This window comes from Abramis brama, assembly GCF_963993115.1.
Source record: "Abramis brama genome assembly, contig: SCAFFOLD_104, whole genome shotgun sequence".
In the NCBI taxonomy this organism is placed as follows: domain Eukaryota; kingdom Metazoa; phylum Chordata; class Actinopteri; order Cypriniformes; family Leuciscidae; genus Abramis; species Abramis brama.
Window position 1 is genome coordinate 56,785 of NW_028156072.1, and position 17,216 is coordinate 74,000.

The 17,216-nt window shown below is 39.2% G+C and overlaps 1 long non-coding RNA gene across 1 annotated transcript; it reads right to left on the minus strand.

The window, feature by feature from the left end:
- Positions 1-1,738: 1,738 nt before the first annotated feature.
- LOC311077075 lies at positions 1,739-15,780 on the minus strand. Its single transcript, XR_014604742.1, has 5 exons — positions 15,696-15,780; positions 7,662-7,732; positions 7,418-7,501; positions 7,178-7,267; positions 1,739-2,322 (listed from the first exon to the last, which is right to left on the minus strand). It is a non-coding gene; the product is annotated as an uncharacterized lncRNA (long non-coding RNA).
- Positions 15,781-17,216: the final 1,436 nt, after the last annotated feature.

Sequence of the window (17,216 nt, forward strand, 5' to 3'; positions counted from 1 at the left end):
AATTCTGTATTATTAATTTTATGGCCAGATAAGTAGTATGTTGAGGGTTGATTTGTAGGGAAGGACTACACGCCTGCGCACATATATTCAAACGCACATACCTATAGACTGAACTCGTAATACGCATGTGCACGCCATTGGCGTTCTCACTGGTTCGCGTTTTTGAAGTTTGCGCAGAAAGAACTTAAGAGTTTTCTGTTAAAACGGTGTCGTGTTAGCGGCCCCTAAGTTAATAACTAATGATCGTTGCGACGGAAGTGAATCAATCAAACTAACTTTAGCTGGACAAAAACTTTATTCTAGAGCTGCTATAAAGCCAAAACACTTTAATTTCCTATTATCAATGTAAAGCTGGTTTGGAACAATCTACATTGTTAAAAGCGCTATATAAACGAAGATGACTTGACTTGACTCACACTCACGCAGGTTGCCAGATTGAGGACATGCAACAGGAACGAGCGCAATTGACAATGGAAGGCGAGGAGATATATACACTGTAAGTTGATGAGCTGATTTATGATGAGTTGATTTCGGGTTTTAATGTGCTCCCATTCATAGAGATTTTTAGATGGGTGCTGAAGCTTTTTAGGTCGGGTAGAATCTGCGATTTCTGACCCAGTTTGTTCGCTAGCTTCCATGGCTACAGCATGCTGGTTACTTACCAGGATTTGGAAATGAAGGATTTTGAGTGAAGATCTCTGGCAGTTGAGTGTGAGTGTTAGAGCGGTTATGCAGATCTGCTACTTTTCCGCACGATATGGCCAGGATGTGACATCTTTCTGTAGTCAATTTGTAGTCCATGATGATTATTTTAAAAATCAGCTTCAATATCAGATTAAATTGACCTTTTATAGTATATGCAATTATAGTGTCTGCTGTCATTTAACGTGAACTAAATGTAAACATGCTAGGATTTAAATAAATAAAAACACACATGCAAAATACATAGACCTAGGCCTACAACTTTCAAGATCATTTAGGCTAGGTCTTTTAGATGTTGAAAATGAGACGCATTGATTTACAATGAGTAATAAATATACTTTCTCAGACATTTCAGACATTGTTTTGACATAAATTTCACATCAATTTGACGTCTTATTTCCTGACATCAAATCAACATCGATTTAATGTCAATGATATTGACCTGAGATGTAAGGACCAGAAAAAACATGTCAGATTGATACCTTTGTTGGGCCTCTTTACAACCACAAGGAAATAATTACAAAATATAATGAAAATATGCATATTCATGCATGTCATACATGGAGGTCAAAATCTTGACTATTTGTTGATGTCAAATTGACGTCAAGGTGCAATTTGCTGTGTTTTCCATCAACTGGCAACGTGTGGTGGTTAAATATTGTTGGGTAAATCTTGTTTACTCAACTTTTGTAAATAACAGTTGTACTAACTGAAATTAAGTTGTAAGTCATACAAAAAATATTTAATTGGGTTAACTTAAGATTGTTAGTTTTCTGGAGAGGTGGAACTATTTAACAAACCTTTTTAAGTTGTGCCAATTCAAAAAATTTTGTCTGTAGAACTCAATGTCCGGAGTTGAGTAAACAAAAAAATCCTATTGGAAATTGGTACCAAGTAATAATATGTTACCACTGGAAACTACAATAATTTTGCTGAAGTCAGAAACTGAAAACTGAGTCAATGTTAACAAAACATTTATTCATAAGCATGTTGAAGACAAATACAAATGTCATTTAAATCAGCTGTCATCATGGCAATAATATTTTTTTCAAAGGAATATTTTACCCTAAAATCACATTTATTTACTTTTTTTCAGTCTCAAACTTATAGGACTTAATTTCTAATGTGCAAGACACATGCAGCTTTAATTTGTATTTTAAGAAGTAAAACAGTTTTGGGAGAAACAGTAAACAATAAACTACAAATTCTTTGTTCTAGAGAAGAATGGAAGTCACAAAAAGACTATGCACTAAATTAGAGTACAAACTGGAATAAATAAATGCTCAATCTTACAATTATGGATTGCAGCTACTTGAACAATATTTTTTTGATAGACGGGAATATTGCTGAGCACTTTAGGGTCAAGACCAATAAACAATTATTAATTTAGTCAAAAGTGTATTTTAATAATTTAGGATAGTTCACATTGAGGGCATAAATCAAGCCAAATAGGAGAGTAACCTGTGGCAAAGTTCTTGCACATTATCCAGCCTAATCTGATCATATAGTACTACAAAGAGGCACCTTATATTTGGGTTTGAGTGGACAGTGACAACACCATCTTCAACAATAGTTAAGATCCTCTCTTCTCCCCTTGTGAATGTCTTCTGACTCTGTGCCCTGCAGTAGAAAATAAATCAGCATAAAATTAGGGTCAAATTATTATTATTTTTTATTAAGTTAGACCACAGAGTGACCATAAACATGTGCTCATGTACTTCACTTGAAAAGTGTTTTTAAGCTTGTTCAAATTCAGCCATAGAACTAAAACTGATTAACGGAATACATCTCCCAATTTCCTGCACATGTGCTGTTAGATGCCATGATATCAGTATTATGGGAAAGTTTACCCAAAGATGAAAATTAGCCCATGATGATTTACTCACCCTCAAGTCTGCCACTATATCACTGCCATTATAAAGTTTGGAAGAGTTTTTTTATATATATATTTAACTCCTAATGTATTCGTCTGAAAGAAGAATTTAATATACACATAGCATGACTTCAGGGTGAGTAAATCATTGGCTAATTTTCATATTGGGGTGAACTATTACTTTAACGTGGTTATGTGTGGCACAACGCCGTCCACGGACATTCTGATTTAATGTTTTTATTTTATTTTAAGAGACATAGGTTACCCAAAATCACACATGCAAAGTGTATAAAGGCTCACATTCTGTGCATCACCCAAACTGATCTTATTGCATCAGTGAGGATTGTTTTAAAGGATTAGTAAACCTCAAAATGAAAATTTCCTTATAATTTACTCACCCCAATGCCATCCAAGATATCCATGTCTTTCTTTCCTCAGTGGAAGATAAATTAAGGTTTTTGAGGAAAACATTTCTGGATGTTTCTTCGAATAATGGACTTCATGGAAATCATGAATGGAAATCAATGCCGTTTCAAAGGTCTTTGAAGTTCTTCAACGGGCTGAGCACGATCACAGCTGAGGATTAGGGTCTTATTTAGTGAAACGATCTGTTATTTAAAAAAATAAATAATAATTTATATACTTTTTAACCACATTTGTTCAGATCGAGCTGTTCGGATTGAGCTGGGAACTACGTCATCACGTTGAAAGGAAACGCTCGACGGCGCAGGCGCTGGCAGAAGTACCGCCCCACTGTTTACAAACGGTACTTCCATCTATGGGTATTTCCCGTATTTCCGCCGGCGCCGTCGAGCGTTTCCTTTCAACGTGATGACGTAGTTCCCAGCTCAATCTGAACAGCTCGATCCGAACAAATGTGGTTAAAAAGTATATACATTTTTTTTTATGACCGATCGTTTCTCTAGATAAGACCCTAATCCTCAGCTGTGATCATACTCAGCGCGTTGAAGCACTTCAAAGACCTTTGAAACGGCATTGATTTGGACTTCAAAACATTGGTTACAATTGAAGTCCATTATTTGAAGAAAAATCATGAAATGTTTTCATCAAAAACCTTAATTTCTCTTCCACTGAGGAAAGAAAGACATGGATATCTTGGATGGCATTGGGGTGAGTAAATTATTAGTAAATTTTCATTTTGAGGTGAACTAATCCTTTAAATCACTAGTCATATGGATTTCCTGGATCTCCTACAGGATCTGGTGAACAGGTGAAATAATATCAAATGTGAGTGTATATGCTGATGAGTGTATATTAGGGCCGCAACGACGCGTCGACGTCATTGATTACGTCGACTATGAAAATACGTCGATACGCATGAAATGCGTCGACGCGTCACATTAATTATTTACGTTTAAATGTCGAGTAATGGCGGCTTCTGCTCCCGCTCCCGCGAAGCTTTCAGTGCATGTGCTATTTTTTTAAAAGGTGTGTATGCACATGTAGACTAGAGACCTGCACTCCCGCGGGACCCAACGCAACAGAGTGCGGCGCGGGAATATACAGTTAGTTCTGATGGCCAAGTGCGGACACGGGCGGTAATGCACTCGTGTGTGTGCTGGTTGAGGGAGAATAAAACGATTCGCGGGACTCCCACAAAATAGAAATATCTACAAATTGAACATCTAAAAACAAATAAATTTTCATTTATCTGTTGCACAAAAGCAACAAGAACAACTAAAACAAAATAGAAACGATTTACAGGCCAGAGTCTCTATTTATAACATGTTTGCAGCGTTGAACAATGTAGCCAATCACAGACATATGTGTTGATTTCTTGAACACAATGGCCAATCAGATGCATTTAAAATAGAATCTTTTTGTTCAGTGCTGAATTCTGCATACTGGCAAATCATCTGATTATAACAAACAAAGTGTAGATATTATTAGGGGTGCACCGAAATTTCGGCCGCCGAAAATTTTCGACTGAAATGGCATTATCGGTTTAATTAAAAAAAACAGCCGAAAACGTTTAACCGAAAATGAATGTCACCCGCCCCTCCCATCTGTGCGCAAGCGCTTAGGTTTCACTCACGGTCGAGCTGTTATCACGCGTCTGCCTATCAAAGATTAAGCATGTCAAAGGGCTGTCACTTATTGCACAATCGATTGGACCAACCAACACAAGTTTCGAAAACGAAAATAGGGAATCGATTTTAACGGCCTTCTCTCGGAGCGCGTCCAGCTCGTCACTACAGTATACGCTCGCAGCGAACGCGCGTCACACAGCAACTGCAGGTTCTGACACACACACACACACACACACACACACACACACACACACACACACATAGCCTATTTCTGCATAATATAGTGCATAATATGTAGCCTTCAGTAATGCTTTTCATTGATGTTATGGCAGTCCACATTGCTGACTTGTGCGCCCTCTTTACGGTCGTCCTAATGCCTGTTTAGTTGTCCGTGGATTTGCCTATATTTGGCGTTGAAAACGGATCAACGCCAAATATAGGCAATTTACTAACGATTCAATGAACACTTAGCCTATGTCTCAAAAATCGAACAGGATTTATTTTTCACAAAAGTGACAGCCCTATACGAGAGGACACCAAAGTTGCAATATGTAACATTTGTTCTGCAAAAATCTCCAAAATTGTGGATTTTTTTTGCACAACTTTTAAAAAACTATTTTATTTGATGGAACATAAAACTTGAAGAATAATATTATTTGGTATTATTATTTATATTTATTGTTAAAAATATTTTATGTTTTGTTATGTAACTGTTAATAAAATTTGATTATTATATTGTGATTTTTCATTTCAGATCCATTAAATTCAAGCAGTATATATACGTTTTTAAAAGAAGCCATTTTCGGCTTCAGTTTCGGTTTTCGGCCAAGAGCATCCTAAATTTTCGGTTTCGGTTTCGGCCCAGAATTTTCATTTCGGTGCATCACTAGATATTATGAAAGATTCATTGTGCAGCCAGTTTCACTGATAATAACAGAGATTTGTGAGATCACGATGAACTGAGATGTCAGCATTTTAGGAATTATTAAGGGAGAAATCCGTCCCGCGCGGCGCAGGTCTCTAATGTAGACTTTAAAAACAAACGACTAAAGCACACCTAACGCGTTTTTCAGGTTCGAAAACGCGAGGTGCACAGCACTGAACCATCACACAGAACGAGCAGTGCGCTGCATTTTTTATGTTGCTAGGCACCACTGAAACAGCTGTCCTGTCAGTCAAGTAAACATCAAATCAGCCTTTTATTAACTATATTTACTTTGTTAACATTGTGGTAGTTACGGTTCGTGAAGTCGTTAAGCTCCTGCAACCCGCGAGAGCACCACAAGTTTATCCTCCATCATCGCACTCTCTGGGCGTTCAAGCAACTGTAGCTTAACTAGCTTTCATCACTAAAACAGAATTTATTCTCCATTCATTCGATTGGACAGTGGAAAAAAACGCGATGACGTCAGGCGCTCTTTCCGCTCGGAGGTTTTTTTTTAACTTCAAAAACGCGAGGCGCAGCAGGCGCATAAACAGCGCGCAGAATGCTCGCTGCCATAGGAAACCAATTGAAAATAGGCGCCTCTCACTCAAAAACGCGTCAGGTGTGATCGGCCCCTAACTTTATATTTACATTACCGGTAGCCTAGGCTGCAATATAGTGCATGTGACCCTTTTAGCAAATAAACAAGTGCATTTTCGGACAAGTTAATGGACAAGTTAATTGAGTAAATCATATTCCCACTATGGTAATTAATAACAGACTCTAGTAAACACATTTCCTAAATACTGTAGGCCTGTGACTATATACATCTTACATTTTATGAAATAGTACCATTAGTTAAAAATAAAGTTTAAAATCGTCACCTTCCTAAAATAATTGCCTAAGTCATTTGACAAAAATGATTTTTTGGCATAAGTCATCTCCTCATGATGCTGGCCACCTCTGGTAAAATCCCCACATCCTCAGTTGAACAGATCATGCATTTCTACCCCTGTAGTATAATGGCCTATGTCAAGAGTGTGACTTAGGCCGTTTTATTTGGCCTAAGTCAAAAGATTTTACAAGCAATTTTAAAAGGCAATTTTACAAGCTTTTCAAGATGGGAGCTGCATCAAGAAGAACGAACCTCTGAAGTTATTTTGCATTTTTTTTTGTGTTTTCTGAGAAACCTGAAAAATGACTTAGGCAATTATTTTAGGAAGGTGATGATATTCAATTATTCGTTCCGTTTTTGTTTTTTCTGAGAAACCTGAAAAAATGACTTAGGCAATTATTTTAGGAAGGTGACGAAATGCTTCCTGTTCGCATATTTCATAATAAAATGACAATTACCCTTTCTGAAATACAATTTTTTTGTCATCCATAGATTTCATGTTAAAATAATATACAGATGCACTACAGCTGATATATTGTTGTTATTATTATTTATTGGAAAGTTTGCCAATGGATAAATCGGCTAATCCCAAAAATAACCATTAGATTAATCGTAAAAATAATCGTTAGATTAGTCGACCAATCGAAGAAATAATCGATAGATTAATCGACAACAAAAATAATCGTTAGATGCAGCCCTAGTGTATATACTGATGACACAAATCTTCTTACCAGGCAAGTCTTCAGGCTGTTTCCAGACTTTTCCTCAGAGCTCTGAGTGTTTTAGCCTTTTTTTGAGCAAGCCCATTGGAGTTTCTGTGTCTGAAAGACAGAAAACAAATATGGATCAAGTTATATGCATATTATATCCAAAGAGAAGCATTGGGAATTATCTTGAAAAAGAGATGGCAAAATTGAGCCTTTAACTAGTATGCTAATTATTTAGCATACTATCACATGCTAAATAATTACCTGATGATTAAGTTGGTCAAGGAGGATCTTTATCTCATCTCATACGCTCCACCACTTGCTTTGTACAATTAGATGTGTATTCATCTAACAAAGAGAAAAAGGTGCTTTTTGGATTAGTTTGTGTGATCTTGTAATACTCAGCACCCACCCTGGAAAAAAAAACATTGTTAAAACAGTAAGAATTAAGTATAGGCATAGGCTACACGTTACTTCAGTTCTACTAACTAGAAAATTATAAACTCACCTGATCTTTCAAAAAAAAGGCCACTGTTTAGCACATCAGAGGTTGTTTTCGCTTTACTGATGTTCTTTAGTCTAAACGGGACAAATACAACAGAACAAAGATACATATAAAAAAAATCTACAGTACATTAATTTACATTTAGTAAAAACACTACAGAAATGGAAAAATCAAATGTGAAAGAGAATCAATTCATATTTTTCACTGTTTTAATTATAGTTAAGTATAGTTAAGTTATTATAGAGCAGTGAACATATTTCATACACACACACACACACTATTATTTAATATACAAAGCAAACATACATTTTTAACAACATTTGTGTTGCATATAGGCCTATATATATTTCCTCTAAATTATATTATATTTAATTATTTTGCACTACTGTTGAATGCCTGAGCCTCAACGTATGCATGTAGGCTACACACTGTCACTGACATTTATATGACAAATAAACTTGAAATTGAATATAAATAGACTACTGTCACTTTAAGAGCTATTGTAACGTTACAGATCTAATACTGAAACGTGGATTTCACAACATTAACCGACTGCGTTTACATGAATACTAACGTTAACGTTACACACGGTGGGGTTTTTGATATAATTGTGTGTGTATTTCACTATTAATTAGCAATAAGCCGTGAAAGATAACTGAATTCTCACATTTTGTCCGAGAGAAACAGCTTTTTAATCAGGGCAAGCACCACATTTGAGTCTTTTTTCACGACTTACTGAGGTTAACATTTTAAACATCGGGCACGTCCCTGTCTTTTCTCATTCAAGCATGTTTCTTCGCTTTATTCTAACATTAGGTGTCAATAACGTTAGCAATGTGCTACGCGGATAATCTCTAACAACTTGTTAGTAACAAGACTGTTGAGAATTCTAGGGATCACATGACGTAGCCGGTCATGGGAGGAGCTAATTCTCCTCAGGTGCACTTAATGATTGATTACTAGAGTTTGGTGTGTGCAACATTCAATGGAAGCAGACTGTCCTTTCTTTCTCTCACCATGAGAGCTTTTGTAGAGTTGATGTGTTCCTGAAAATGTAAGTTTGTGATCTTTGATTTGTTTTATGATGTTAATTCTTGAGTTTGTTTGTCTAGTTTTGAAATGTTGTATGTGATTATGATTCTTATATTTCAGTGTTCTTACTATTCTGAATTTGAATTGTTTATGATTGGATTGTGATGTCTGATTTATTAGTTGAAGTTCTATTGTATTTAAGATTCTGCTTGTTGTTTATTTGTTTATAGAAACCATACAACTCTATGATCTGTTGCAATAAAATGAGTATGGACTGAGTACTGGATCCCTGTGTTTTAATGGACACACCATCCTGGTAGCACATTTCCTGAACCGAACATTCAAAACTTTACATGGTCCTTCGAGCCGGAGAGGCTGCTAGGATGGATCAAGATGATTCTAAAAGACCTAAACGGATATCAAACCCCCCCAGATGGCATCAGGATTACTTACTGACTCAGTCAAGAAAACCAGCCTGCACACAAGGACAAAATGTTTCTGATCATGTGTTTCAGGAAGTATCACAGGGAGCTGATATATCTGAAACTCGGGCTGAAGTGAGGAATCTCGCTAGCGAGGTACAGCAAATAAAAGAAATGGTGTCAGAACTGAGCCAGAGTATGAGAACCATCCAGATGAGTCGAAACTCTTCCTTCACAATCAGTTCCAAACAAAGTTCTAAGACAACATCTCCTGAGGTGAGACGGGATCAAGAGGATGACAATGCTGGAACATCTCTTGTTCATGAATTGGGTGAATGCCTAAGACAACATGAAGCAAGCCGACATGATATTGATCCACCTACATCACCTCCTCAACTCAGTAGACAAAGTACTCTTCCTCCTCCACCAAGATCTATGCTCCCTACGCCCTTGCCACAAGAAGGGGGAGGATCATTAGTGCCCTGTTCTCTACAGTTGTCTCAAGCCCAATTGTTAACTGAACCTGTTGCTACACAGCACGTTTACTCTCAGTCCCAGTCCTCCGAGAATCCTCCAGGAATGAGTATGAATCCAACTCAGTTTGGTAATGTTCCGCCTTGGTCCTTAATTCAACAGCCATTGTATCCAGTTTGTCCAGCCAATGATCCACAGGTGGCGATAGGCGGTGGGCCTGTTCCTGGTCAAGGGAATGGATTTTCCCCATGGATGTTTCCAGGTTATCCAGTGCCATTTCCTCCTCCTCTACTGTGTCCTCCTTATGGTCCTTTTGTTTATCCGGGTCATGTCTTTCCGACGGCCATACCATCGTCAAGTGGTCGGGTTCCTTCAATACCTATAGCACAGTTTGGACCATTAGGACAATCCAGGGGCCCTCCAGGCGTGACTGCTACTAGTAGTGTTCCTGTGTTTAGACCTCAGACATCGTTTGGACCTCCGGGTATGATCCAGTCTGGAGATTCAATGGTGAGTCAACCAGTAATGGCAGCCTATGTTCAGCCTTCCTCAGTAACTGGGAATTCAAGACTAGCTGCAATTGAGAGGCCTTCCTTTCCATGTTTCAAAAGAAACGATCCTCAAGAATTTGCAATGCTGAATATGGCACTAAAAAATCTATTACCTTCAGAGGAAACAGAACAATACAAATATCATATCCTTTTGGATCATCTGAAGCTTGATGATGCACGGCATTTGGCCCTGGCATATGCTCATGACCCCCAGCCTTATACTACAGCATTACATGCCCTCCAACGGAAATATGGCCAACCTCATCACTTAGTGTTGCGGGAGTTGGCTTCCATTCAGAACCTTCCAGCCTTACGCTCTGGGGATTCCCTTGGGTTTAGTCAGTTTGCACTACGAGTCCAGGCTCTCGTAGGCATGCTTCAATCGTGGGGTCAAGATCAAGGGGCAAAGGAGTTGGCTTGTTCTTCTCATGTTCACCAGCTTCTAAGTAAGCTTTCAGCCCATCATGTCTCCAGTTTTGCTAGACATATTCGAACTGTCAATCCAAATATTCCATATAATTTGGTGGATTTTGCAAAGTGGCTGGAGGAGGAAGCAGAATGTCAAAGTCTAGTAGTCCAAGTATCCGAACAATCAAAGGGGGCAACAAAGTATCAAGTGAGAGAAGAGAGACCTCCTAAATCTCTGCATTCTACGGCCACCTTTTTGCAGGGTGCAAATCAAGAGGAACATTGTAACCCAAAAGGTAGAATGTCTCAGCATGATAATAGCAACCAATCAGATCCAGGACCTTTCTGTGCCTTTTGTGGTTATCAAGCCCATCATTTGAGCCAGTGTATACATTTCCAACAGTTTGATGTGGAGGCTAAAAGAAAATGGATCTTGGAAAATGGTCGTTGTTGGAGATGTGGTCGAACACATCGTTCAGCTAATTGTGACTTGAAGAAGCCTTGTCCATATTGCAAAGAGCGCCATTTGGGAGTTTTGCATGAAGTCAATATTCGTAAACCTGACTCTGGTACATTCTACTTGAGTAGACCAAGTGGCCTAAATTCTGTGCTGTTGAAAGTGGTAAAGGTTATTCTGAGTTATGAAGGAAGGACTGTGGAGACCTATGCCATTCTTGATGATGGTTCAGAAAGAACTATGCTCCTTTCTTCAGCTGCAGAGATGCTGGGCCTAACTGGGGCGGCTGAGTCGCTAAGGTTGAGAACTATCCGACAGGGTTCTGAGGAGATTAATGGCACTAATGTTACATTTTCCATCTCTCCAGCATCGTTCAGCCAAAGGAAATATGAGATCAGTGCAGCATTCACATCTAAGATGTTGGACTTACCTGAACAGACTTACCCTGTCCGTACTCTTCGAAGATGCTATCAGCATCTTAGAAATATTCCTCTTGAAGAGTTCCATCAGGTTAAGCCTTTGTTGTTAGTGGGAGCAGATCATCCTCATTTGCTATGTTCTATGGAACGAGTAATATTTGGTCCCCCTGGAAGTCCTGTTGCACTGCATACTCGTCTAGGATGGGTTTTGCAGGGTCCCACTTCCTTGATACCCACAACTGATCCTATCTCTCAGTGCCACTTCTTGGCTACTTCCATCAAAGATCAGTTACAGAGGGATGTAGAAAGATTGTGGCAAGTCGATGTCCTTCCCTATTCTCAGACATCAAAGGCAGAGTGTCGGTCAAAGCAAGACCAATATGCTCTTGAGTGTCTGGAGCAGAGAACAGAATGCCTAGAAATGAATGGTGTTGTAAGATACGCTACTCCTTTACTTCGAGCTAAAAATGCACCCAAATTGAATGCTCTGCAGCAATCAGTCATGCCAGCATTGCGTCGCACAGAACGCCAGATGGCAAAGAATCCAGTGCGGGCAGCAATATATGAGGAGGAGATTCAAAAGCTAGTGGAATCTGGCTATGTAAAGAAACTGAACCCAAAGGCAATGACTTTCACTGATGAATCTTGGTATGTACCCCATCATCTAGTTGAACATAATGGGAAACACCGTTTAGTATTTAATTGTTCCTATCAATTTAACGGTGAAAGCCTGAATTCCTATTTGTTATCTGGCCCTACCCTGGGTTCTTCCCTTCTCGGAGTTCTTCTCCGTTTCAGAGAACATCAAGTTGCAATCAGTGGCGACATCCGGGCCATGTTCCATCAAGTTCGCTTACTATCTTCAGATAGGCCATTGTTACGTTTTCTTTGGAGAAATATGACCAGAGATGCCCCAGTTGAAGTGTATGAATGGCAAGTTTTGCCATTTGGTACTACATCAAGTCCCTGTTGTGCCATTTATGCTCTTCAAAGACATGCAAAAAGAATATCATCTACTTATCCAGAAGTTCAAGATTCAGTCCTTCATTCATTCTATGTCGATAATTGCTTGCAAAGTTTGCCTACTGTTGACGATGCTAAGGAAATGATCATGCAACTACGTTCTGCACTAAGTGAGGGAGGCTTTGAGATCAGACAATGGAGTAGTAATTATGCCTCCGTGATTGACCACTTACCAGAAGAAGCACGTTCCCAGCAGACTGACTTATGGCTGAGCCATGATTGTAACGATCCATGTGAGTGCACACTCGGGATGAGCTGGCACTGTTTACAGGATACTTTGGGGTTCAAGCATCGACCCGTGGAATATCAGACCCTGACTTTGCGAATTCTGTATCGCATCCTTGCTCGGCAATATGACCCGTTGGGGTTCATTATTCCCTTCACTACGCGTGCTAAGATCATGCTCCAGCAGTTGTGGATCAAACCTGGGCGTGGATGGGATGATCCAGACCTTCCTGAAGGTATTAAGAGAAGTTGGATGGCTTGGGAAGAGGAGCTTTCTGGCTTGAGTAAGATCCAAGTTCCTCGGTGGTATGGATCAGTAGGATCAGGTGATGAGAGGAGAGAATTGCATGTATTTTGTGACGCATCTGAGCAGGCTTATGGAGCCGTAGCCTATCTTCATCTTTCAAATGGGAATGAAGTTGTCACCTCATTTGTTATGGCTCGATCTAGAGTAGCCCCAAAGAAGACCACTTCCATTCCCCGCCTGGAACTATGTGCGGCTCTAGCCGGATCTCAACTAGCGAATCTCTTAGTAAAGGAACTTTCCGTGCCCCTCCATAAAGTGACACTCTGGACTGATTCAACCACAGTTTTGACATGGATCTGCTCTGAATCCTGTCGGTATAAGATATTTGTAGCTAATCGGATAACTGAGATCTTAGATTACACTACACCAGAACAATGGAGATATGTAGACACTGGGAACAATCCAGCAGATGAAATTACTAGAGGAAAGAAGTTGACAGAGCTATCTCCTAATAGTCAATGGTTTCGAGGACCGTCTTTCCTTGCTTTACCATCTCATCAATGGCCAAAGTTTCCAATCACTTCTGCTAATGAAGTATCACTAGAATTGAGAAAACCTTTGTTTTGTGGCCAGACACAAGTTTTACCAAGTCTTCCCAAAGTGGACCCTCTCCAATTTAAAACGTGGTCAGAGCTGATTGCAGATACCATTGAAAACTTTTCTCCTGATCAGCTGCCAGAGAATAAGCTCAGTCAGAATCAAGCAGAGTTGTTACTTCTTCGTCAGGCACAGGAAGAGGATTTTCCTGAGGAAAGCAAGTTACTCCAATTAGAACAAGGTGTTTCTGCACACAGTAGACTTGTTGAATTGGCACCGGAGTGGGACCCCGTGACCCGTCTAATAAGAGTGGGAGGTCGCCTTCGGCAGAGCGAGGACTTAGAGTTAGAGGCTATTCATCCCATCGTGTTGGACCCTAAGAATCCTATAACTAAACTTCTGATTGCAGATCTTGATTCAACTTTGTGTCACCCAGGACCACAAAGAGTTTTTGCCCAACTTCGAAGAAAGTTTTGGGTTCTACGGGGACGACAAGCTGTAAAATCAGTCCAACGATTATGTCGTGAATGTAAAAGATGGAAGGGGTCTCCGTCAGTTCCCAGGATGGCTGATCTTCCTCCCTCTAGACTCCGCCTTTACAAGCCCCCATTTTGGTCGACTGGAATGGACTGCTTTGGTCCCTTTAATGTCAGTGTAGGCCGTAGACATGAGAAACGATGGGGTCTTCTTTTCAAATGTCAGACAACACGATGTGTTCATCTTGAGCTGTTGTCGGGTTTGGATACCGATTGCTTTCTATTGGCCCTCCGGCGTTTCATAGCTCGCAGAGGTCGGCCTTATGAACTTATATCAGACCAAGGAACTAATTTCCGGGGAGGAGAACGAGAGCTCAGAGAAGCATTCAATCAACTCAGCCCTGCCCTTCAAGAGCTGCTTTTCGGCAACAGATTAAATTCAACTTTAACCCACCATATTCTCCACATTTTGGAGGATGTTGGGAGAGAGAGGTCAGATCCATTAAGGAAGCTTTACGGGTGACATTGGGTACACAGGTGCTTTCAGCAGAAGTCTTGTATACAGTGCTGGTCGAAGTGGAAGAGATGTTGAACTCCAAACCCCTTGGATATGTGACATCTAATCTATCGGATCCTGATCCCATAACTCCTAATATATTGCTGATGGGGCGGCAAGATGCTTCCCTGCCTCAAGTAATGTATGCTGATTCTGAAATACTTTCACGTAGGAAGTGGAGGCATAGTCAAGTTCTGTCTGATAGATTTTGGTCAAGTTTTATCAGAGATTATCTTCCTTCTCTTCAAAGTCGTCAGAAGTGGAGACAGGAGGGAAATTCAATTTCCTGTGGTGCTGTAGTTATGGTCGTTGACCCGCAGCTTCCACGGGGACTCTGGCCTATAGGAACTGTTACGAAAATCTTACCAAGTCCTGACGGCAGGATAAGGGTTGTGGAGGTTCTCATTGAAGGGAAACGCTATATACGTCCAGTCAGCCGTCTGGTGGTCCTTACTAAGTTTGCAGATGACTTTAATTAATAATTGTACAGAATTCTCTAGGGTCAAATGTTTACACATTTGGGGGCGGCTGTTGAGAATTCTAGGGATCACATGACGTAGCCGGTCATGGGAGGAGCTAATTCTCCTCAGGTGCACTTAATGATTGATTACTAGAGTTTGGTGTGTGCAACATTCAATGGAAGCAGACTGTCCTTTCTTTCTCTCACCATGAGAGCTTTTGTAGAGTTGATGTGTTCCTGAAAATGTAAGTTTGTGATCTTTGATTTGTTTTATGATGTTAATTCTTGAGTTTGTTTGTCTAGTTTTGAAATGTTGTATGTGATTATGATTCTTATATTTCAGTGTTCTTACTATTCTGAATTTGAATTGTTTATGATTGGATTGTGATGTCTGATTTATTAGTTGAAGTTCTATTGTATTTAAGATTCTGCTTGTTGTTTATTTGTTTATAGAAACCATACAACTCTATGATCTGTTGCAATAAAATGAGTATGGACTGAGTACTGGATCCCTGTGTTTTAATGGACACACCATCCTGGTAGCACATTTCCTGAACCGAACATTCAAAACTTTACAAAGACACTTATTGTCTCCACATATAATATATTTTAACATAATACTATATTTTACCAACATATATGTGCATTTAATGTAGCTTATTTTCGTTCATAAAGCAAAAGAAAACTTACCTCAACCAGAGATGATTTCTGTCCCTCCGATAGCGTGGTTGAATGAGGAAACTGACTGCGCATGCGCGAAAATAGGAAGTTAAACATTCGAACGCAGAAATCAAAACATTAAGTTTATTCAACTTAATTGTTTGTGTTCATTGGACAAAATAGTAGTAAACATGCAGTTAAATAGTTTTTATAAGTTAACTCAACTTTGCGCTCATAAATTTGCCTACTCAACTTATAATCTTAAGCTGAATAAACAATTTGCGAGTTGGATTTTTTACAGTGTACAGATATGTTCCAATGGCTGGGAGAAATGTGATTAATATTTCAAGGGGTAAGAAAATAACAATAACATTAATAATCATGTCGAGACAGTGATAAATGTAAGATTGAGATTTTATATACATCTCAAAGTTCAGTTTATCTTTAAAGTACAGTTTTCTTACCGTGAGATAGAAGTTGTACAGTTGGACTATACCTGCGCCTGCACGGCCCCGCCCATTAGATCCAGCGAGGTGGAGCTAGAGCTTGGGCTATCTATTTTCACTGTTCTACGGTATGAGGCGCTATTAACCATCTTCTGAAAGAGTACATAATCTCAGGATAAAAAACAAATTACGAATAAAACAAATAATTACGCAAATATAAATAACGATCATCAAACATTAAACAGCATTTAAATCAAAACTGCCAAATATAGCCTGGTCCGTGTAACGCTTCACAATTCAGTTTTCAGACCATACAATGCAAATGCAAAAATGCAAAATTGAAACCAGACATTAATTTTTCTTGTTTTTCCAGTAGCCTACATTATCAATGGATATTTGCCTTTTGGTCCGTGCAGAGCCATAGAGAGAAAGAGTTGCGACACTCCCATAGACCTCCGTTGTAAATAATGGCGGCGCTTTTAACCGCCTACTTCCGGGATTTGAAGATCGGAATAGTTCCAAACCCTTTCTTTTACTGTCTATGTTCCAAACACTGTCATTTTGGCGTTGGACACCATTCACTTACATTGCTGCGCGTCGAGTTGTTCCAGAGTTAAGTTGTTGAAATATCGACCTCTTTTGAATTGTCAACTGTCTATTTTGTATCAGAGGCCCTTTGCGATGCTTATACTGGTCTTCATTTGTACATGCACAGCGTAATTATTTATATTTTGTGTTAGTTGTTTCAACCAATTTTCAAGCACTGCCTGCTGGCTAGTTTGCTAGCGCGACTTCGTCAGTTAAGAGTTGGGTAATGAATCGCTGCCACCTTTATAGCAACTTTTATTTAATTTAATTTTTTGGGATATACTAACTTTTCATTATGTTTTATTGTCTTGAGTGAAGCGGCTTGTGAGAACAATGCTGGACCTCTAGGATTGTTATGGCCATCACCAGTCCTGTCTCTTTCATGGATCACCTGCCCCTGGTTTTTGTTTTTCTTGTTCACACAAGCACACATTTTTGTTGTCTGTCATTGTTTAATAAAAATATTTTATTTGAAAACCTTCATTTGTATTAGCAATGCTTAAATTCGTTTTTAATC